The 24,958-nt window shown below is 42.8% G+C and overlaps 1 protein-coding gene across 6 annotated transcripts in view; it reads right to left on the bottom strand.

Moving 5' to 3' along the window:
- LOC126469810 (battenin) overlaps window positions 1-24,958 on the bottom strand; it is a 249,762-nt gene that overhangs the window by 198,935 nt on the left and 25,869 nt on the right. The window contains exon 1 of one of the 6 annotated variants that reach the window (XM_050097079.1): window positions 14,931-15,044. The exons of the other annotated variants lie outside the window; for them this stretch is intronic. The gene's annotated coding sequence lies outside the window, so the exon portion shown is untranslated. Of the gene's footprint in view, window positions 1-14,930; window positions 15,045-24,958 lie in introns of those variants that run through there. 6 annotated transcript variants of the gene reach the window in all.

Below are 24,958 nucleotides of genomic sequence, written 5' to 3'. Positions count from 1 at the left end.
TTTACAGACGAACAGAAAAACTGGTAGAAGCCGACCTTGGGGAAGATCAGTTTGGGTTCCGTAGAAATGTTGGAACACGTGAGGCAATACTGACCCTACGACTTGTCTTAGAGGATAGATTAAGGACATGCAAACCTACGTTTCTAGCATTTGTAGACTTAGAGAAAGCTTTTGACAATGTTGACTGGAATACTCCCTTTCAAATTCTGAACGTGGCGGAGGGATCAAATACAGGGAGCGAAACGCTATTTACAATTTGTAGAGATACCAGACGGCAGTTATAAGAGTCCAGGGTCATGGATGGGAATCAGTGGTTGGGAAGGGAGTGAGACAGGGTTGTAGCCTATCCCTAATGTTAATCAATCTGTATATTGAGCAAGCAGTAAAGGAAACGAAAGAAAAATTTGAAGTAGGAATTAAAATCAATGGAGAAGAAATAAAAACTTTGAGATTTGTCGATGACATTGTAATTCTGCCAGAGCCTGCAAAGGGCCTAGAAGAGCAGTTTAACGGAATTGACAGTGTCTTGAAAGGAGGATATAAGATCAACAACAACAAAAGCAAAACGAGGATAATGGAATGTAGTCGAATTAAATCAGGTGATGCTGAGGGAATTAGATTACGAAATGAGACACTCAATGTAGAAGATGAGTTTTGCTATCTGGGGAGCAAAATAACTGATGATGGTCGAAGTAGAGAGGATATAAAATGTCGATTGGCAATGTCAAGGAAAGCGTTTCTGAAGAAGAGAAATTTGTTAACATCGAGTATAGATTTAGGTGTCAGGAAGTCTTTTCTGAAAGTAATTGCATGGGGTGTAGACATGTGTGGAAGTGAAACATGGACGATAAATAGTTTAGACAAGAAGAGAATAGAAGCTTTCGAAATGTGGTGCTACAGAAGAATGCTGAAGATTACATGGGTAGATCACGTAACTAATGAGGAAGTACTGAATATAATTGGGGAGAAGAGGAATTTGTGGCACAACTTGACTGGAATAAAGGGCTCGGTTTGTAGGACACGTTCTGAGGCATACTGCGATAATAATTTGACAGAGCACTGAAAACAACAAGGATGAAGCAAGGCAGCTAGAGTAGACGGTACAGCCTCAGAGCTATTAAGATTCTTGTGACAACCAACCATGACAAAACTGTTTCACCTGGTACACACGATGTATGACAGTTTAAATTCCTCTGTGAGGAATTATTCTCTCAAAGTATTTGTCTCGAGTTCTGCTTTACACGGAAGCGAAACATGGACGATTAATTATACAGGTAACACAAGCTTTTGGAATGCGGTTTACAGCGAAGATCATTTGGGTAGATCGAATTACTAGGGAAGAAGTACTGAATCGAATCGGACAAAAAAAGAAATTCTTGACTCAAGTTGACTAGACGAAGAGATCAGTTGATTGGACGCATCCTGAGATATCAAGAAGTAGTTCATTTCGGAATGAAGGGAAGTGTGGGGATAAAAAGTGGAGAGGAAGAACAAGCCTTCAATACAGAAGAAGGTTCCGCTGGATGTAGGTTGCAGTAGTTATGCTAAGATGAAGAGACTTCCACAGGGCAGACATGCGTCGATAGCTGCATCAAATCAGTCTTCGGACTGAAGAGAACAACAACAACAACAACAATCACATATTTTTCGCGAATGACTTGGTTATCAAATATGAATTGTCACTGGAAAAAATCCCTGCCCAATTAATCACATAAGGTGCGCAGCCTCCCCGTGAAATTATTGTGAACTTCACTACTGGCCATTAAAATTGCTACACCAAGAACAAATGCAGATGATAAACGGGTATTCAGTACCAAGAACAACCACCTCTGGCCGTAATAACGCCCTTGATACGCCTGGGCATTGAGTCAAACAGAGCTTGGATGGCGTGTATAGGTACAGCTGCCCATGCAGCTTCAACACCATACCACAGTTCATCAAGAGTAGTGACTGGCATATTGTGACGAGCCAGTTGCCCGGCCACCATTCACCAGACGTTTTCAATTGGTGAGAGATCTGGAAAATGTGCTGGCCAGGGCAGCAATCGAGCATTTTCTGTATCCAGAAAGGCCCGTACAGCACCTGCAACATGTGGTCGTGCATTATCCTGCTGGAATGTAGGGTTTTGCAGAGATCGAATAAAGGGTGGAGCCACGGGTCGTAACACATGTGAAATGTAACGTCCACTGTTCAAAGTGACGTCAATGCGAACAAGAGGTGACCGAGACGTGTAACCAATGGCACCCCGTACCATCACGCCGGGTGATACGCCAGTATGGCGATGACGAATACACGCTTCCAATGTGCGTACACCGCGATGTCTCCAAACACGGTTGCGACCATCATGATGCTGTAAACAGAACCTGGATTCATCCGAAAAAATAACGTTTTGCCATTCGTGCACCCAGGTTCGTCGTTGAGTACACCATCGCAGGCGCTCCTGTCTGTGATGCAGCGTCTCGGGCAACCGGAGCCATGGTCTCCGAGCTGATAGTCGATGCTGCTGCAAACGTCGTCGAACTGTTCGTGCAGATGGTTGTTGTCTTGCAAACGTCCCCATCTGTTGACTCAGGGATCGAGTCGTGGCTGCACGATCCGTTACAACCATGCGGATAAGATGCCTGTCATCTCGACTGCTAGTGGTACGAGGGCGTTGGGATCCAGCACGGCGTTCCGTATTGCCCTCCTGAACCCACCGATTCCATATTCTGCTAACAGTCATTGGACCTCGACCAGTCGGCCGGAGTGGCCTTGCGGTTCTAGGCGCTACAGTTTGGAAACGAGCGACCGCTACGGTCGCAAGTTCGTTTCCTGCCTCGGGCATGTATGTGTGTGATGTCCTTAGGTTAATTAGGTTTAATTAGTTCTAAGTTCTAGGCGACTGATGACCTCAGAAGTTAAGTCGCATAGTGCTCAGAGCCATTTGAACCATTTTTGATCTCGACCAACGCGAGGAGCAATGTCGCGATACGATAAACCGCAATTGCGATACGCTGCAATCCGACCTTTATCAAAGTCGGAAGCGTGATGGTACGCATTTCTCCTCCATACACGAGGCATCACAACAACGTTTCACCAGGAAACGCCGGTCAACTGCTGTTTGTGTATGAGAAATCGGTTGGAAACTTTCCTCATGTCAGCACGTTGTAGGTGTCTCCACCGGCGCAAACCTTGTGTGAATGCTCTGAAAAGCTAATCATTTGCATGTCACAGCATGTTCTTCCTGTCGGTTAAATTTCGCGTCTGTAGCACGTCATCTTCGTGGTGTAGCAATTCTAATGACCAGTAGTGTAGCAATAAATTTAAAGAAAATTAGTCCGCAGCTCGTGGTCGTGCGGTAGCGTTCTCGCTTCCCGCGCCCGGGTTCGATTCCCGGCGGGGTCAGGGATTTTCTCTGCCTCGTGATGACTGGGTGTTGTGTGATGTCCTTAGGTTAGTTAGGTTTAAGTAGTTCTAAGTTCTAGGGGACTGATGACCAAAGATGTTAAGTCCCATAGTGCTCAGAGCGATTTGAACCATTTTTTTTTTTGAAAGAAAATTAACGTTTTATTGTTGACGTAAATAAAGAATCAGTGGGTCGCAACTGGAGTCATTCGTATCATAAAACTGTTTGGGAACAATAATGAGCAATTTTATGAAGTAGTCAAACATTCATATACAATGCCCAGTCACATTAATGTGGCCACCGCCTATGATCGACGTCAGCGTGCAATAACCACTCACTGACGTCAGGTGGCAGCATTAGCTGTGAAAGCTATATGAAGCGTGTCGGGCGGTGGGGGGGGGGGGGGGGGGGGGGGGGTGGGACACGGTAAACAGTGCAGTCAGTGTCGTAAGGCGGAATCGTGGCGATTGATCTGACGTCCAAAAGGCATGAGCATTGTTTTCTGGCCAAGGGTGGAAGCATTTCTGAAACGGCTAAGTTTGTAAACTGTTGGCGTGCCTCCGTGGTTACAGTATACCCTGCATGGCAAAATGGCGCTATCCAAAACTGGCATCGAGACAACCATGGTGCACCACGGGTCATAGATAACAGAAGTGAACGATAACTGCGGGGATGTGTACGGCTGAATAGACTTGTAACTGTTGAGCAGCTGACCGCCCAGATGAACGAACCAAGGGACTGCCCAGGGTGTCTCCTCAACGACCGTTCAGCGAATGTTGCTGGTATGGGCCTCCGCAGCAGGGCCCTGGTTCATGCACCCATGCTGACTGCTGTTCATCGGCGACGAAAGCTGGATTTTGCAACTGAACGCCCACTGAGTGGCGACAGGTGGCCTTTACAGATGAATCACGTTTTATGCTCCATTGGAAAGATGGCGTGGACTGCGTGTAACGTCTGAAAGCAAACGGTCCAGGCTGGAGGAGGAAGTGTTATGGTCTTGGAAATATTTTCGTGGCATTCTCTGGGTGATCTCGTCATTCTGGCAGGCACAATGGATCAACGCAAGTACGCATCTATCCTTGGGGATCATGTCCACCTCGACACGCAGTTTATTTTTCCTCGGCACGATGGTATCTACCAGCACGACAATGCAACGTGTCACACAGCTTGCAGTGTACGTGCGTGGTTCGAATATCACCTGGATGAGTTTACTGTACTCCTCTAGCCACTAAACGCCCCGAATTTAAACCCAATCGAGAATCTGTGAGACCAACTCGATCAAGCTGTTCGCGGCATGGATCCTAAACCGAGAAATATAGCGCATCTGGTCACAGCACTGGAGTCGGCATAGCTCCACATACCCATCAGAACCTCACTGACACTCTCACTGCAAGTTTCACAGTGGTCCGCGCTGCAAAATCAGGCTTTTGACAGGTGGTCACATTAATGTGACTGGACAGTGTAGCTTTTAGTACGTGGGAAAGTAAGCAGCAGCCGTACAGTACTCGAAAACTGCGAAAGTGGCTGTTTGTACGGAGCATCCAAACGAAATGAACTAAACCAGCACTTCGGATGGATGCAAAGGAGGGCAGATCGAATGTTCATTTGTAAATCGGACTCGTCAAGATACGAACACAAAAAATACCGGGTGATCAAAAAGTCAGTATAAATTTGAAAACTGAATAAATCACGGAATAATGTAGATAGAGAGTTACAAATTGACACACATGCTTCGAATGACATGGGGTTTTATTAGAACCAAAAAAAATACAAACGTTCAAAAAATGTCCGACAGATGGCGCTTCATCTGATCAGAATAGCAATAATTAGCATAACAAAGTAAGACAAAGCAAAGATGATGTTCTTTACAGGAAATACTCAGTATGTCCACCATCATTCCTCAACAATAGCTGTAGTCGAGGAATAATGTTGTGAACAACACTGTAAAGCATGTCCGGAGTTATGGTGAGGCATTGGCGTAGGGTGTTGTCTTTCAGCATCCCTAGAGATGTCGGTCGGTCACGATACACATGCGACTTCAGGTAACCCCAAAGCCAATAATCGCACAGACTGAGGTATGGCGACCTAGGAGGCCAAGCATGACGAAAGTGGCGGCTGAGCACAAGATCAACAACAAACGACGCGCGCAAGAGATCTTTCACGCGTCTAGCAATACTTTGTTTCTTTTTTTAGTTCCAATAAAACCCCATGTCATTCCAAGCATGTGTGTCAATTTTTACCGCTCTATCTACATTATTCCGTGCTTTATTAAGTTTTCAAATGTATACTGACTTTTTGATCACCCGGTATGTGTTAGCGGCTGCTGAAACAAGAGTGTCATCTTCCAGAAACATATGCAGAAAATGTCAACAACATTTCTTTCAATGGGTACTCTATAAATATTTTAACGGTAGGTATCAACTGCACCCAGTAAAGGGAAGGTAATTACCACACAGTACGATAAAAAATGCACTCTGACACGTCCCCAAGGATTATTTGTAGCGAACACATTTAAACGGAGCAACCCTCCATTGTATACAGTTTCTGTAAGAAAAATCTTCTGAACAGCGACTACTGCACAATAGGCGTGAAGCGAAGCATAGGGCTGTAGATAGGGAAATGGTAAATAAAACGTGTTTGGCTGTCAAAAGGGCAATGCTTGTAGGCACCAGTGACTATCATTGCACCATGGTACCGAATGGCCTCTCCCAAAACTCAAAGAAATTCTTGTCCCTTGTAAAGGCTGTCAACAGCTGTATTGTTGACACTGATCTGTAATGGAGGGTAACAAATCAAAAGCTAAAATGTCGAACTCCGTTTCCAAATGCTCAGTTACAAAGAAAAATCCAGGCCTACTAACTCATTTTAATTCTCACATCACTGCAAAGTTGAACGATATAGATAGTGTCAGAGGTCTTGAAAAACAGCTGAATTCACTTAAACTCCGTGCGGTTAAAGGCGCTGCAGTCTGGAACCGCAAGACCGATACGGTCGCAGGTTCGAATCCTGCCTCGGGCATGGATGTTTGTGATGTCCTTAGGTTAGTTAGGTTTAACTAGTTCTAAGTTCTAGGGGACTAATGACCTCAGCAGTTGAGTCCCATAGTGCTCAGAGCCATTTGAACCATTTTTCACTTAAACTGTACACAGCTCCAGGGCCCCATAGAATCCCTATTAGATTCTATACAGAATTTCTGGATGGGTTTGGAATTCTTTTAACCAAATCATACATATGGTACACTGTACATCTCTCAAACAAAATAAAAATTGTACCCAGTAGTTGAAAAAAAGCATAAGTCACGCACGTCCATACGAAGAGCAACATAAGTGATCCACAGAACACCGTCCAATATATTTGACATCTATCTGTTGTAGTATTTTAGAACATATGCTGATAACAAACGTAATGAGGTATCGTGAAGAGCATGACCTCCTCCATGCAAACCAAACAGATTCTGAAGACACGGTCATGCGAATCCCAAACCGCACTTTTCTCACATGGTACCCCGAAACCCATGGATCCAGGTATGCAGGAAGATGTAGTATTTCTCGGCTTCTAAGAAGCATTTGACTTAGCGACGGCCAAGCTCCCTACGTCTAGTAGCAGCAGGATGGAGTAACAAGAACTGAAATTGCTTGAAAAGGATGAAGACTTAATTGTCTTACAGGTCGACAAAGGGAATGCTATGGTTATACCCAGTGTCACAGATTACCACAAGAAAGTGTGTATTATTGGAAGATAGCACATGTCCGATTCTTAATAGGACACCACATTGGCTCTGAGCAGAAGGACAGGGGAGTTACTAAGGAAATCTGACCTCGCTTACGAACTTCTGAAGAATTCAAGGTGAAGAGCACCCAGGCCATTCAGGCTGTATGACCTGCCTAAAATACACATAGGTGGCGTACCACTGAGACCAATCGTTAGTGCTATTGGATCTCCTACATACGGGCTGGTGAAGTATTTAACTAAATTATTGTCTTATTGTCACATATAATCGTCCATTGTAGACACGACATTAAGAAATCACAAATTATATCATTAAGCATGTGAAGATACGTCCAAGTGAAGCCATAGTCAGCACTGATATGATCTTTCTTTTTTCAAAGATATCAGTAGAAGATACGTGTTTCGAAAACCGATGCGTATGGCCTGTCACTCTCATGAACCACAGACCCTGCCAAGGTGGGTTGGCTTATGTTCCTCAGTGGAGGGGTATCTGTTAAATGGTTAGACAAACATGTGGTTCGTGAAAAGATGTAGCAGCCTTTTCAGTAGTTGCAGGGGTAACGGTCTGGATTATTGACTGATCTGGGCTTGTAACATCAACCAACATGACCGTGCTGTGAGGGTACTGCAAACAGCAGAAAGCAGGGGGAAACTACAGCTGTTATTTTTCCCAACGGTATGGAGCTCTACTGTATGACTAAATGAAGATTACCTCCTCTAGGGAAAAAATCCAGAGGTAAAATAGTCCCCCATTCGAATTTCTGGGCAGGGTCTACTCAGGAGGATGTCATCAGGACAAACAGAACTGACATTCAACGGGATGAAGCGTGGAATGTTAGATTCCTTAATTAAGTAGGTAAGGAAATTTAAAAAGGGAAATTGATGGGCTGAAGTTAGACGTAGTGGGATTTAGTGAAGTTCGGTGGCAGGAGGAACACTTCTGGTCTGGTGAGTACAGCGTTAAAAATACAAATTCAAAGAGGGATAATGCAAGGGTAGGTCTAATAATGAATAAGAACATAGGAAGGCGAGTAACCTACTACGAACAGTATAATGAATGCATTATCACAGAAAAAAATAATTGACACCACCACCCACCACATTAGTAAAAAGTTTACACGCCAACTAGCTCTGCAGGTGATGAAGAGGTTGAAAAATGTGTGATGGACTAAAATAAATTGTTCAAATCTTTAAGGGAGAGGAAAACTTAATTACGATGGAGGACTGAAGTTGGATAGCAGGGAAAGGAATAGAAGGAAAAATAGTAGGTGAATGTGGATTGGGTGAAGGACTGAGGAAGAAGCCACTTGGTAGAATTCTGGACTAAGCTAACACTTGCTTACAGACTCACGAAATAAGGTTGTATATATGGAAGGGACCTGGAGACATCATAATGTTTCAGACTGATTACATAACGGTAAGATAGAAATTTTGCAACCAGGTTTTAAACTGTAAGACATTTCCAGGGGCAGATGTGGACCAGCCGCAATTTACTGGTTATGAATGTTGATGAAAACTGAAGAAACTGCAAAAGATAGGAAATAAATGAGATGGGATACGGATAAGTCGAGAGAGCTAGAGGTCGTTGAGAGTTTCAGTACAAGTGCATGGTTATTCTCTACCAGTGAAGAGCACCTAGGCCATTCAAGCTGTATGGTCTACCTAAAATAAACATAGACGGCTTACCACTGACAAAACTCGTTAGTGCTACTGGATCTCCTACATATGGACTGGCAACGTATTTAACTAAATTACTGTCACATAGTCGTCCATTGTAGTTACCACACTAAAAAGTCACAAATGATATAAAACATATGATAGGCTCAAGTGAAGTAATGGTCAGCCTCGATATGGTCTCCCTTTTCACGAAGGTACCAGTAGAAGATACGTGTTTACAAACCAACGCGTACAGCCAGCATGTCGCTCCCACGGACCACAGACCTTGCCATGGTGGGGATGTTATTACAACCCTCTTCACAGGAGATGTACACTGTCTTTCTCCTGTGAAGATAGCTGTAATAACTGAAACCGGTAGAGAATAAAAAATAACTATACAACTGATACCACAAACATGCTTTTTCCAGAAGCATATGTAACTAGGAGATAGATAGATACCGCCTATAGGTAAATTAAAGTGGTCTTGTGGAGAAAAGAGAAGCAGCTGGATGAATATCAAGAGCACAAAAGGAGAGATCGGCAGGGGCGGGATCGACTTTTTGAAACCATCAATATGGTGATGTATGTTAAGATTCCAGGTATCACACCTTGCAGCCATTCTCCTTGGTGTGCCTTTGTTTGTGAATAATCGACGAAAAATTTCGGAATTTCGTGTGATATCCTAGGGCCTTAAAAATGTGCTCCAGCAGCGTTGTGGTGTAATTGTTAAGGTATGTTTCTGATGTACAGAAGGTTGTGGCTTCGAATTTTGTAAGAAACTTTAAAAAATTTTATCTTCAAATCCTTGGGAAATGGCTATGGGTAATTATTTTTATTCAGTTAATTGGTTTAATTGTATTTTTTAAATTTCTAATCCTTTGACAGGTCATTTTAACTGTCATTTATTATGTTAACATTTTAACATAATAACTAGTTCATTTGATCTTATTCTCTCTACCAGTCATCCTTTTTTCACCTGGAATCTTTGTGCATGTGATTTTGCTTATTTTTATATATTGACTTTGACTTAATTTTTTCTATTGTATTATTTTATATTTTAGTCTACGTTACTGCATCATTATTTCTGTGTCTCATGTTACTTGAATTTCATTTTATTTATAACCCATTCTTTTGTTTAAATCTTCATCTGCATTATTTTGTCCAAAGTGCAACAAGAATTTTAGTTTTAAATTTTGTAGAACGATTAAATGTTTGAATGAGGATTGCCATCCAAAAATATGTACATCAAGTACAAAAAATGCATTTTGCCACCATTGCACAGCCAATATAAATGATTATTCACTTTTTTTACCGATAGATCAGTATTTTCAAACTTTTAAATGTTTTGAAGGAGTAAATCGAACGGCTACAAGGGAAATGAACTTGAAGGCACATTATAGAACGGTAAGAGGAAGTAGATGAAGATGAGATGGGAAAGATGATACTGCGAGAAGAATGTGATAGAGCATTGAAAGATTTACGTCGAAACAAGACCCCTGGAGTAGACAATATTCCATCAAAATTACTGATATCCTTGCGAGAGCCAGCCATAACTACAATATTCCACCTGGTAAGCAAGGTGTATGAGACAGGTGGAATACCCTCAAACTTTAAGAAGAATGTAACAATTCCAAAGAAATCACATGCTGACAAGTGTGAATATTACCAAACCGTCAACTTACAAAATCATGGTTGCAAAATAAATGAATTTACAAAAGAATGGCAAAACTGGTAGAGGCCGACCTCGGGCAAGATCAGTTTGGTTTCTGGAGAAATGTAGGAACACGCGAGGTAATACTATCACTATCACTTCTCTTAGAATATAAGTCAAGGAAAGGCAAACCTACAATTTATGGTATTTGTAGACTTAGAGAAAACTTTTGACAGTGTTGAATGGAATACGCTCTTTGAAATTCTGAAAGTAACAGGTGTAAAATGCAGAGAGAGAAAGGTTATTTACAACTTGTATACAAACTAGACGGCAGGGGCATGAGAAGAGAGCAGTGGTTGAGAAGGAAGTGAGACAGGGTAAAAAAGTATTTCCAGTGTTATTCAACCTGTACATTGAGCAAGCTGTAGACGAAACAAAAGAAAAATGTGGAGTAGGAATTGAAGTGCAGGGAGAAGAAATAGAAACTTTGAGGTTTGCTGATGACATCGTAATTCTGTCAGACAGCTAAAGACTTGGAGCGGACGGCGTCTTGAAAGGGGAATACACTCGTAAGATGAACATAAAAAAAAGCAAAACAAGGTTAATGGAATACAGTCGAATTAAACCAGCCGATTCTAAGTGAATTAGATTAAGAAACGAGACACTTAACGTAGTAGATGAGGTTTGCTTTTCGGTCAGCAAAATAACGGATGATGCTCGAAGTAGAGAATAAATAAAATGTCGACTGGCTATGGCAAGAAAAGTGTTTCTGAAGAAGAGAAATTTTTTAACATCGAATATAGATTTAGGTGTTAGGAAATCTTTTTCGAAGGTATTTGTCTGGAGTGTAGCCATGTATGGAAGTGAAACATGGACGATCAACAGTTATAGAAGCTTTCGAAATGTAGTGCTACAGAAGAATGTTAAAGATTAGATGGGTCGATCACGTAACTGATGAGGAAGTACTGAATAGAACTGAGGAGCCAAGAAAGGTGTCGCACAACTTGACCAAAAGAAGGGATCGGTTGATAGGACACATTCTGAGACATCAAGGGATACCAATTTAGTATTGGAGGGAATTGTGAGGTGGGGGGGGGGGGGAGTAAAAATCGTAGGGGGAGACCAGGAGATCAATACAGTAAGGAGATTCAGAAGGATGTATGCTGAAATAGTTATTTGGAGATGAAGAGGCTAGTACAGGACAGAGTAGCATGGAGAGCTGCATCAAACCACTCTTCACACTGAAGACAACAACAACAACTGGGCTGTAAGGATGCCGCGGATGACAACCAAAAAGGCCCTTCTATAAAATGAAATGGCACCCCATACCATCGCTCCTGGTTGTCGTCGGCCCATATGGCGGGCGACAGCCAGGTTGGTATCCCACCGCTGTCCGGCAGGTCTCTATATACCTCTTCGACCTGGAATCTCATTGACTGGAGCACAGTTGTCTTCAGTGATGCGTACCGCTGCGAACTGAGCCCCGATGACCAGCGCAGACCTGTCTGGAGACGTCCCAGACATTGGTAGGATACCAACCTGGCTGTCGCCCGCTATATAGCCCAACAATCCGGAGTCGTGGTCTGTGGTGCCACTTCTTTTCATAGCAGGCCCCCTTTGGTTGTAATCCGCGGCATCCTGACAGCATAGCGATACGTTGACGATATTCTATGCCTCGTTTTGTTGCCCTTCATGGTAAGCCATCCTGGACATATAGTTCAGCAAGATAATTCCCGACTGCACACGTTGAGAGTTTCTGCTGCTTGTCTTCGTGCTTGTCAAACCCTGCCTTGGCCAGCAAGGTCGCCGGTTCTCTCCCCAAAAGAGAACTTTGGAGCATTATGGGCACAGCCCTGCAACCAACTCAAGATTTTGATGATCTAACAGCCAGTTGGACAGAATTGGGCACCTCATCCCTCAGGAGGACATCCAACAACTATTAATCAATGCCAGGCCGCATACCTGCTTGCATAATGGCCAGAAGCTGTTTCTCTTGAATAAATCAGCCCATTTTTCTGAAATTGTAATCATTTGTTTGCATGTACATGTACGTCCCATTCGAATAATTCCTTCGAGGTGCTTTTTTTATCTTACAGTGTAATTTTGGCTGACCTACGACATTCAGCTCTTTTATATTCGGTCATTCCGTTACTATGACTGTTACTACTGTCACTAGTTTTACCTGGACCATGAACTCTCAAAAGCGTTAAAAATATGCTGGCTTGTTTTCCACTTTGTGAACATTACCTATATTGACGTACATCGTGTACGAACATTCAGGGATTAAGTAGTGTACTAACAGATTTCCATATGGGTTGTACTTAAGTGTAATGAAAAACCTTGTGTGTGTATGCAGTGTACATGAAACACATTACAAGTCTGTAACCATCCCATAAACTCTAACTTTCGTATCGCTGCTGTATATACAGGGTGGTCCGCTGATAGTGCCCGGTGCAAATATCTCACGAAACAGGTATCAAACGAAAAAACTACAAAGAACGAAACTCGTCTAGCTTGAAGGGGGAAACCAGATGGCGCTATGGTTGGCCCGCTAGATGGCGCTGCCATAGGTCAAACGGATATCAACTGCCTTTTTTAAATAGGAACCCCCATTTTTATTACATATTCGTGTAGTACGTAAAGAAATATGAATGTTTTAGTTGGACCACTTTTTTCGCTTTGTTATAGATGGCGCTGTAATAGTCACAAACGTGTAAGTACGTGGTATCACGTAACATTCCGCCAGTGCGGACAGTATTTGCTTCGTGATACATTACCCGTGTTAAAATGGACCGTTTACCAATTGCGGGGAAGGTCGATATCGTGTCGATGTATGGCTATTGTGACCAAAATGCCCAACGGGCGTGTGCTATGTATGCTGCTCGGTATCCTGGACTACATCATCCAAGTGTCCGGACCGTTCGCCGGATAGTTACATATTTAAGGAAACAGGAAGTGTTCAGCAACGTGTGAAACGTCAACCACGACCTGCAACAAATGATGATGTCCAAGCAGATGTTTTAGCTGCTGTCGCGGCTAATCCGCACATCAGTAACAGACAAACTGCGCGACAATCGGGAATCTCAAAAACGTCGGTGTTGAGAACGCCACATCAACATCGATTACACCCGTACCGTATTTCCATGCACCAGGAATTGCATGGCGACGACTTTGAACGTCGTGTACAGTTCTGCCACTGGGCACAAGAGAAATTACGGGACGATGACAGATTTTTTGCACGTGTTCTATTTAGCGACGAAGCGTCATTCACCAACAGCGGTAACGTAAACCGGCATAATATGCACTATTGGGCAACGGAAAATCCACGATGGCTGCGACGAGTGGACATCAAAGACCTTGGCGGGTTAATGTATGGTGCGGTATTATGGGAGGAAGGATAATTGGCCCCCATTTTATCGATGGCAATCTAAATGGTGCAATGTATGCTGATTTCCTACGTAATGTTCTGCCGATGTTATTACAAGATGTTTCACTGCATGACAGAATGGCGATGTATTTCCAACATGATGGATGTCCGGCACATAGCTCGCGTACGGTTGAAGCGGTATTGAATAGCATATTTCATGACAGGTTGATTGGTCGCCGAAGCACCGTACCATGGCCCGCACGTTCACCGGACCTGACGTCCCCGGATTTCTTTCTGTGGGGAAAGTTGAAGGATATTTGCTATCGTGATCCACCGACAACTCCTGACAACATGCGTCAGCGCGTTGTCAATGCATGTGCGAACATTACGGAAGGCGAACTACTCGCTGTTGAGAGGAATGTCGTTACACGTATTGCCAAATGCATTGAGGTTGACGGACATCATTTTGAGCGTTTATTGCATTATTGTGGTATTTACAGGTAATCACGCTGTAACAGCATGCGTTCTCAGAAATGATAAGTTCACAAAGGTACATGTATCACATTGGAACAACCGAAATAAAACGTTCAAACGTACTTACGTTTTGTATTTTAATTTAAAAACCTACCTGTTACCAACTGTTCGTCTAAAATTGTGAGCCGTATGTTTGTGACTATTACAGCGCCATCTATCACAAAGCGAAAAAAGTGGTCCAACTAAAACATTCATATTTCTTTACGTACTACACGAGTATGTAATAAAAAATGAGGGTTCCTATTAAAAAAAAAAAACAAAAAAAAACGCAGTTGATAGCCGTTTGACTTACGGCAGCGACATCTAGCGGGCCAACCATAGCGCCATCTGGTTCCCCCTTCAAGCTAGACAAGTTTCGTTCTTTGTAGTTTTTTCGTTTAACGCTTATTTCGTGAGATATTTGGCCCGGTCACGATCAATGGACCACCCTGTATAATCAAAGGAAACTGAGGATATATGGGCGAATTTTCAGTGAGTGGTTTCGGTATTGCTAATTCATATTTCCTTACGGTTGAAGACTGCATAAGAGTGTATAGTGGCTACGTATAAACTACGACGTGTGAAGAATTCATTGAAATTATGTTATTCACAATCGTCCATAGACTCACGAAACGCCAAGGAGTAACAGGCGCAGACAGTCCACTCCCACGCTGGCAGCAGCGGTATATTTGGACGGCACAGCATTCCCGCCTGCTCCCAGTCGGTGCCGGCCGACGACGCGACTGTGGAGTCAGCCTGAATTATCGTTGGGGACAGCTCGGCCCGAAACAAGAATAGCCAATAGCATTCGGGTCGGATCACGTGTCGTCACTCGCTTGCTGCTTCGGAGACTCCATACTGGATTTCACCGTATTCTGTTGTTTCTGTCTTACAATCAGACGCGGTCCTACACGGAGCTGCAAGGGGTGCACCGCAACCGGCGCCGGCTCCGGTAGGGCGCCGAATGCTGAACGATCGATCACTCAGCTAATTATTAATTTGTACTCTCAGCCTTCAAAACAGCTGTGACTCGCATGTTCATTGGGCCCTCCTCTATGTACATTTAGTTTTGAATGAGTTTAATTCCAGTATTTACGAATTTATCTACCACACTTAGAAGTTATCTAACATTACTAATCTCAGTAGCTCACAGTGAAAGATATTTTTCTAAATTAAAAATGATAAAAAATGGTCTCAAGTCGGCGTTGTTGCAAAGTAGACTAACCTTTTTACCTTTGATTAGTATTGAACACGATATCAGTGTTGAAATCAGTGACTTTGTCACCGATTTTGTGTACAGAAAAGCTTGCAAAGTGGCTTTTCTATAGTTTTTCTTGTTATATTATTATTATTATTATTATTATTATTATTATTCACGTATGGGCCCAACAGGACCACGCGAGGTACAATCCATCAATGTCACCTTGGATGGTTGGCCTTCCTTTGTGTCCAAATTTGTTTCATCCTTTCAGTATGAAGTGTCTCTCTTTCATCAGACCACGGTGTTCCAGTTTGTTTTCTAATTTCCCTCTGACCAACTTTCCAAGCAAATACCTTTAGCCTGGATGTTTTTCTACCTCTAACGTCTGCCAGAGTTAAACCAGCTACTTTAAGATCCTCCTGATCCATTTAATTGGCTCATTTTTGGCCCTAATTCTGTTTTCGTAGAATTCTACTATTTGTTTTGTCAACCTAGTGGGTGCCATGCCAATGATCCCATAAAGTGTAAGTCTTCGTTTCCACATGTCACCATATATGTCTGCGTATTCTTCTATTTCCTTATTACTTTTAAGCCTATAAGTCTCTCCACCAGTAAGTTTGGGCCTAATATTTTCCTAATAATCTTTCTTTCTTCTCTTTTAAATTTCTTAAATATCCCTCTTTCTATTTAAAATTAAAGTTTCTGCTCCATAAAAACATTCAGGTTTGATTCCAGTGCTGCAATGCCTGAGTTTACTGAATTAAGAAAGTGGTTTTTTATTATAAATATTTTGTGTTAATCTCTGCCCCATAAAGATATTCAGGTTTGATAACAGTGCTGCAATGCCTAAGTTTACTGGATTTAGGAAGCGATTTTTATTATAAATATTTTGTGTTAATCTGAACGCAACTGCCATGTTTTGAGAGCGATCTTCGTTTGTAGTTTTTACCAGACCGTTTTCTTGTATGATTCCCCCAAGTATTTAAACTGAGAAACCCTTTTTATTTTCCGATATTTTATATTGAAAAACTTTGGTGCTTATTTGTTGCACGTCATATATTCCGTTTTTTCGAATGATATTTGTAGTCCTACATTTTCAGCAACTTCTTTAAGAACTTCAGTTTGTTTTTCAGCTGTGGTAACAGCCCTAGTTTAAATTGTCAGATCATCTGCAAAAGCGAGGCAATCTACTCTTATATTACTTGTTATTTTCTTTTTAAACTGAATGAGCAATTCCACTTTTGTTTTGTAAGTGCGTTAATAAATGAAAATTCAATGCTATGTGTTTTTTCCTAAATCCTAAAATAAAATTACGGTAACAAATTTTTGAATAGTAGGAATGAATTAGTTGCCCCGCTAGTCAATTTAACCAACTGGAGGGTGGGCTGAGGGGGAGGGGGGAGGGGTGAGGGCAAGATAAGAGGGTGAGTCAGATGAAAACCTTAAATTTGTAATAACAAATCGAAATTTCGCGCCGTTATCCTGTAAGTTGGTAAGCGTGCTACAAACAGTGTGCAGAATGGCCTGTAGGTGGCAGCACTGTGCAGATGCACACATACCGTCGCACTATCAGTATAAAGATGGCCGCCCCACTTGCGACTTGCACCTGGGAAGAACAGCGTTCTGTTTCCAGAATGAGATTTTCACTCTGCAGCGGAGTGTGCGCTGATATGAAACTTCCTGACAGATTAAAACTGTGTGCCCGACCGAGACTCGAACTCGGGACCTCTGCCTTTCGCGGGCATGTGCTCTGCCAACTGAGCAACCGAAGCACGACTCACGCCCGGTACTCACAGCTTTACCTCTGCCAGTACCTCGTCTCCTTCCTTCCAAACTTTACAGAAGCTCTCCTGCGAACCTTGCAGAACTAGCACTCCTGAAAGAAAGGATATTGCGGAGACATGGCTTAGCCACAGCCTGGGGGATGTTTCCAGAATGAGATTTCCACTCTGCAGCGGAGTGTGCGCTGATATGAAACTTCCTGACAGATTAAAACTGTGTGCCCGACCGAGACTCGAACTCGGGACCTTTGCTCAAAAAATGGTTCAAATGGCTCTGAGCACTATGGGACTCAACTGCGGGACCTTTGCCTTTCGTGGGCAAGTGCTCTACCAACTGAGCTACCAAAGCACGACTCACGCCCGGTACTCACAACTTTACCTCTGCCAGTACCTCGTCTCCAACCTTCCAAACTTTACAGAAGCTCTCCTGCGAACCTTGCAGAACTAGCACTCCTGAAAGAAATCTCCTGCAAGTGAAACGACCAGCAAAGATATTTTTAGTCTCGCTTGTTACGAATACTTTGATGTTTACTCATACATATGTCTTGATTTCCGAGGGTGTGGTTAGGCAGGAACCTAACAAGGGAAACTACCCATCGCAACCCCCCCCCCCCCCCCCCCCCCCAGATTTAGAGGTAAGATGGTCCAGTGGATAGCCTGTCAAAAATCGAACACAGATCAAGCATGAAGATACGAATACGGTGTATTGACTGTGGGGAAAAAAAAAAAAACAGAAACAGTGCACAGTCTAAGAAAGAGAATTACAGTATAGGTGAGTGGCAGTCAGCAATCGCATCATGGGTAACTGTTCGTGGTGTTGGACTCCCAAGGGGCGAGCCGTGTTCAAAACTCCATCGTGCATATATTTTTTTTTCCACATCATTATGAACTGTCGGTCTGGTCATTGAAATATTTGTTCTCTTTGTGTAGTCTTGGCAGTTGTCATACTATGCACTGGTTATAGAATATGGCCGGCCGGTGTGGCCGTGCGGTTCTAGGCGCTAGTCTGGAACCGGGCGACCGCTACGGTCGCAGGTTCGAATCCTGCCTCGGGCATGGATGTGTGTGATGTCCTTAGGTTAGTTAGGTTTAACTAGTTCTAAGTTCTAGGCGACTGATGACCTCAAAAGTTAAGTCGCATAGTGCTCAGAGCCATTTGAATCATTTCTCATTAATGCCGTGTATGAGACAGCTGATGTGTTTCCCGGTGGAGGATTCGGTTGACTTGTCGCCTTGTCATCAAACATTTGCGGTTGCCATTCGAAAGCCATTTCCTTTCGGCTGCTAACACAGTAGTTCGCAGAATCAACTGCCATTGTAAGTCCCTACCTTACGCCTGGCTGTTGCAAACTGACATTACACCACGACACAGATAAAAATTTGAATAAGCCGACAGGGAAAAAAAAAAAAGACACGTTGGAGGTTTGTACACGGCTCGCCTGCGTGGAAGTCCAATACCGTAACCACATTTTTGTTTTTCTTCCCTTTTTTATTTTTCTATCACTTTTTCATTTTTATTTTTGTACATTCTATTAGGAAAAAAAGAACGGAAGTTCATTGATTAGGAAGGAAAAATGAACATTTTCTCCATATCTGTGATGTGAGTAGATTAACAAAAATATGTACTATTTGCAATTTCAGTTATGCAATATATGAAAGAAAATTTCATCTTTATATTTCTTCTTTCCAAAGTACTAAACAGCAAAGCGTATGGTACACAAATAACTATCACTTCATTGCTGAAGGAAATTGGCTCTATTGTTCTGCGAGAGAAAAGAAATGTAAGAAAACAAAAGGGAAAATAAAACTGCCTTCTGCATTTTTAAGCGCCTGGAATAGTATCTTAAAATTTTGAGTAGAGCAAAAATCTCAGGAAGCAACTACGGTTCGTACATAGAGCTCAGTACCAACCTCTACTATCCGAAATACTGGACGTTAATTATTTAACTGTTGATGTTCAGCGTATTTCCAAATGACTTCCTGTACTCACGATGTTAGCTTATTCTAAGGTGTTCATTTTCGATACAAGAGTAATAATCTATGAAAGTAGCATGCCTATTCTGCGTGATAAACAATGGCCTACGATCCACGTTGCAGAGTTGTTATTTGCTCGTGGATATTTCGGTTTTTGTGGCTGAAGGATCTCTAATCGGTCTGTCACCGACAACCTATGACGAAGAAATTGCATCGACTCCATTGGGGCCTGACAGGGCCCGAGCTCCCTCAAAAATTCGTTAATTTAAGAAAATTATTAGTTAGATTATGCTTTTTAAAATCACAAAATTATGTTGGAATTTTTTATTTTCCTTGTTTGACGACAGTTACCTTTTAAAATACATTCAGTACTGAGTTAAAACTAATAGTAAGCAGGTTAACTGAAAACGAGTGGTGTGAATCATGATAGTGTTATGGTGCTGCGGGCACACTTAGAATTTGTCCCGGTGCGCGAACCTTCGGGTAAAGTCTGGAGCCGGTGGGTGTGGCCGTGGCGACATCAAAAGGGCTGGAGCAGAAGCGCCTGGAACCCTCCGCCTCACGTCGCCTTCATGCTTCGAGACATTACGACGCCGCGGCTATATAAAGCCCACCCTGCTGTCGCAGTCATTCAGTGTGGATAGTTTCGTTCAGTGCATGCTGCAGACGTGTTTAGTGTTCCGAATTTAGTGTCTAGTGGACTATTTTATATGACTATATTTAATTCGTTTACTTTAGTCTCTTAGTGTATTGTTAATTAAGTTTGCAATGGATAAATTTGTTACCAAAGAGGCGCGCTTGGAAGTTGATGATACTGCAAGTCAACCTCCAACAATTATTGCGTCGTCAATTGCTTCGTCGTCTTCAGGCGAGAACTGTTCACAGCCGAAACCTCGACAATCCGGTAAGGGAAGATCAGTTCAGAAGTCTTGGTTCATCAAATATACATGGTTAGAATATGAAGCATCTACCGAAAAAGTTTTCTGCAAAACCTGCAAAGAGGCAGATGCTAAAAATCTATTACAATTTTCTTTAAAAAAAGATGCATTTACTTCCATAAGGTTTTCTAAATGAAAAAAAGCTTTCAAAAAATTTCGTCTTCATGAAAATACGTTTACGCAGAAAGAAGATGTTCTGAAACTAAATTCTATCACCAACCGAAATGTGGCTTCCCAACTGAATGAACAGTTAGATAGTGATAAGAAGAAAGGCCATTTAACTCTTGAGACAATTTTTACTACCGTGCAATTTCTATGGCGACAAGGACTAGCAATCAGAGGGCACGAAGATGTAAACTCAATTTTTTTTTCAATTGTTGGAACTCCGAAATAATGACATACCTGAATTTAAAGATTGGTTAGGGCGTTCGGGATATAAGTGGACGTCCCTCGATAGTCGAAACGAGATCATTGATCTACTAGGGAAGTCTGTGTTGAGAAAGGTATTGGCTTTAACCAAGAAGACTGAATATTTTTCTATTATGGTTGACGAAATAAATGATTCTTCGATTCACGAACAAGTGTCATTTTGTATTCGTACTGTCGATGATTCCTTAATCGCCAACGAAGACTTTATTGGCTTCTACGTGACCCCCAACACTGAATCACAAACTCTGTTTAGTATTTTAAAAGATGTTTTTGCTCGTCTTGATTTGTCAATGGATAACTTACGAGGACAGTGCTATGATGGTGCCTTGGATATGAGAGGTAAGTTCAAAGGACTGAAAAAGTTAGTTTAGGATATACAACCAAAAGCACGTTATGTGCACTGCACTGCTCACAGTTTAGACTTGGCAGTTGCAGACAGTCTCCGACATCTTACGTCTATGAGAGATATTATGGTTTTAGCCAAGGACTTAATAAAGGCCGCAAGGGAATCCAACAAAAGGATGGGACTTTTCAGAAGCATACGCTGTGAGAGCGCCAACGGCGAAGCTGGTCTACGACCCCTTTGCCCGACTCGATGGACTATGCGAGCTTCTAGTATCTTGAGAATATTCAAAAACTTTGAAGAACTTCTAGAGTTTTTTTTTTGAAACATTTTTTTGCAGAGGACAAAACAGAGGCAGGTTACACATGTTCAGGCTACCTTGAGTCAATGTTACAATTGCAGACTTATTTCTTTTTAAGTCTTTATTGCCATGCAATGAACTCAGTAGACGATGTCAATGAAAAAATTCAATGCCCTCATCTAAGTGTAGCTGATCTGGAAAAAATATATGAGGGCTTGATTTGCATATTGAATGAAAGGCGTGATAGTTTTGAATGCTTTTGGGAATTGTGTTTAAAAGGAAAACCTTCACAAGTATATGAATCTTCGCTTCCTTGGAATCAAACTATACCAAAGAAGTATGAAAACAACGAAGTCAGCTCACCGCACACTTTCAAAACCCCAAAGGAATACCACAAAGCTATTTACATTGAACTTTTTCAGAAACGGTGCAATCTAGCATTACTGAGAGGTTTGCTTCAACTGGCCTCACACAGGTCCCTGCAGTTGAACAAGAGTGTTTGGTTTTAGTAAACAGAGGTGAAACAAATTTGGAAAAATCAACTGAGTTTTTCTAAAATGATAGACATTGAGAGACTGCGCTTACACTTGAATATGTTAGCTGATATCGCTAATAAAAAAACAACTGGTCTTAAAAAACATGCGTGATATAAGAAAGTACGTTACACAAGAGCCTGCAGTTGGAGAACTGTTATGTGAGGTAGTGAAGTGCATTAAGCTTCTCCAAGTAGTTCCAATCACGACAGCAACAGCAGAACGGTCATTTAGCGCCCTTAGACGTCTGAAGTCATATCTCCGATCAACAATGGGAAAGAAGCGATTGAACAACTCGGCTGTTCTTCATGCCCACCACGATGTTTTGGATGAATTGGATATCCGACCAGTCATCAACGACTTCATATTCAGTAATCCAGTCAGACGGTCGACATTTGCACTTTTCTAAAGACACAAAAATGGTTCAAATGGCTCTAAGGACTATGGGACTCAACATCTGAGGTCATCAGTCCCCTAGACTTAGAACTACTTAAACCTAGCTAACCTAAGGATATCACACACATCCATGCCCGAGGCAGGATTCGAACCTGCGACCGTAGCATTTTATCATTCTCACTTCTTAGTAAAATACCAAGATCATTCTTATTTGAGCACTGTTTCTACCTAGTGGCAGAATTTTTAGAAAATGTGAACTACAAGGCTAAAAAAAAGTACAAAATATCTTACTGCACGTAGTGCAAGCTCTCTTGTAGATAAAACCAGCCCAGCGCCCACTTCTATTTTCATAAAATCGAATATTGTTAACTATACATGTATTAAATTAATAAGAAAGTCTCAGAACCTATTAGAAAGCATGAAAGTGAGTAGAGAAAAATTAGATGTAGAGAGGCGTGAACCTGCAACACATCACGCATGAATCTGTTACACTGCATCTCTATTCATTACGCTACAGTGAACTTCCGTAACGCGGCACATTATTTTGTATGTTACCGTGTTCTACGGCTTTACTCGGTGATATTAACTGACATGTGACTACAATAAATTGTACGAAGAAAAATGTGTTTTGATGGATCTTCAATGTGCCGTTGCCTTGAAACAGCATACTTTCATTACACGCAAGTTACAATTCAAAAATTATTTAACCACCAGTATAACGTTTCCCGTCATTTTATCAAAACAAATCGTACCAGTAAATGGGTTTTCGAGAGAACAGTTTGCTGGTGCTTTGAAACGGCATATATTCATGGGACGTAAGTTATTATATAAAACCCACCAAATATGGGCTTCAAGTGAAAGCCAATGTGGAGACTCCAGAATCTGTACTAGAACTCCTATATAAAGGTTGAATCGTCCGCCATGTTTTCCCCATCTATGAGCATTCGGCAATGTTTACCTTGTGGGTGGTTAACCTATTCAAGAAACTTTTTTACAATGTTTCTTATAAAATATTTGAGGTTCATGCGAAGACTCGGAACTTGAGTGTTAATTAAAAATACACTCCTGGAAATGGAAAAAAGAACACATTGACACCGGTGTGTCAGACCCACCATACTTGCTCTGGACACTGCGAGAGGGCTGTACAAGCAATGATCACACGCACGGCACAGCGGACACACCAGGAACCGCGGTGTTGGCCGTCGAATGGCGCTAGCTGCGCAGCATTTGTGCACCGCCGCCGTCAGTGTCAGCCAGTTTGCCGTGGCATACGGAGCTCCATCGCAGTCGTTAACACTGGTAGCATGCCGCGACAGCGTGGACGTGAACCGTATGTGCAGTTGACGGACTTTGAGCGAGGGCGTATAGTGGGCATGCGGGAGGCCGGGTGGACGTACCGCCGAATTGCTCAACACGTGGGGCGTGAGGTCTCCACAGTACATCGATGTTGTCGCCAGTGGTCGGCGGAAGGTGCACGTGCCCGTCGACCTGGGACCGGACCGCAGCGACGCACGGATGCACGCCAAGACCGTAGGATCCTACGCAGTGCCGTAGGGGACCGCACCGCCACTTCCCAGCAAATTAGGGACACTGTTGCTCCTGGGGTATCGGCGAGGACCATTCGCAACCGTCTCCATGAAGCTGGGCTACGGTCCCGCACACCGTTAGGCCGTCTTCCGCTCACGCCCCAACATCGTGCAGCCCGCCTCCAGTGGTGTCGCGACAGGCGTGAATGGAGGGACGAATGGAGACGTGTCGTCTTCAGCGATGAGAGTCGCTTCTGCCTTGGTGCCAATGATGGTCGTATGCGTGTTTGGCGCCGTGCAGGTGAGCGCCACAATCAGGACTGCATACGACCGAGGCACACAGGGCCAACACCCGGCATCATGGTGTGGGGAGCGATCTCCTACACTGGCCGTACACCACTGGTGATCGTCGAGGGGACACTGAATAGTGCACGGTACATCCAAACCGTCATCGAACCCATCGTTCTACCATTCCTAGACCGGCAAGGGAACTTGCTGTTCCAACAGGACAATGCACGTCCGCATGTATCCCGTGCCACCCAACGTGCTCTAGAAGGTGTAAGTCAACTACCCTGGCCAGCAAGATCTCCGGATCTGTCCCCCATTGAGCATGTTTGGGACTGGATGAAGCGTCGTCTCACGCGGTCTGCACGTCCAGCACGAACGCTGGTCCAACTGAGGCGCCAGGTGGAAATGGCATGGCAAGCCGTTCCACAGGACTACATCCAGCATCTCTACGATCGTCTCCATGGGAGAATAGCAGCCTGCATTGCTGCGAAAGGTGGATATACACTGTACTAGTGCCGACATTGTGCATGCTCTGTTGCCTGTGTCTATGTGCCTGTGGTTCTGTCAGTGTGATCATGTGATGTATCTGACCCCAGGAATGTGTCAATAAAGTTTCCCCTTCCTGGGACAATGAATTCACGGTGTTCTTATTTCAATTTCCAGGAGTGTATTACCAAACACCAACAGTAAATTTTGTGTATCTGGAAGTCACGTTGTTATTAGGTGTATTTATCATGAATATAAAAATAAGACAGAAAATTTGATGTTTGTTGACTTGTGGTCAAAATTTTATTGTTTGAGTGTTATGTTACTTCGGCAGGTTCTCTCACCTTGACTAACCTGCTATAAAAATATCTTAATTATCTTTCGTTTACCGTACATATATAAGAAATGGGGTTAAGTATTATTCAGTTTGTGTATGTATGTTTATGATACCGATTTATCAA

This window comes from Schistocerca serialis, chromosome 3, assembly GCF_023864345.2.
Source record: "Schistocerca serialis cubense isolate TAMUIC-IGC-003099 chromosome 3, iqSchSeri2.2, whole genome shotgun sequence".
Taxonomy (NCBI): domain Eukaryota; kingdom Metazoa; phylum Arthropoda; class Insecta; order Orthoptera; family Acrididae; genus Schistocerca; species Schistocerca serialis.
The sequence above is the reverse complement of the archived record's forward strand: the minus strand, read 5'-3'. Positions and strand labels throughout refer to the sequence as shown.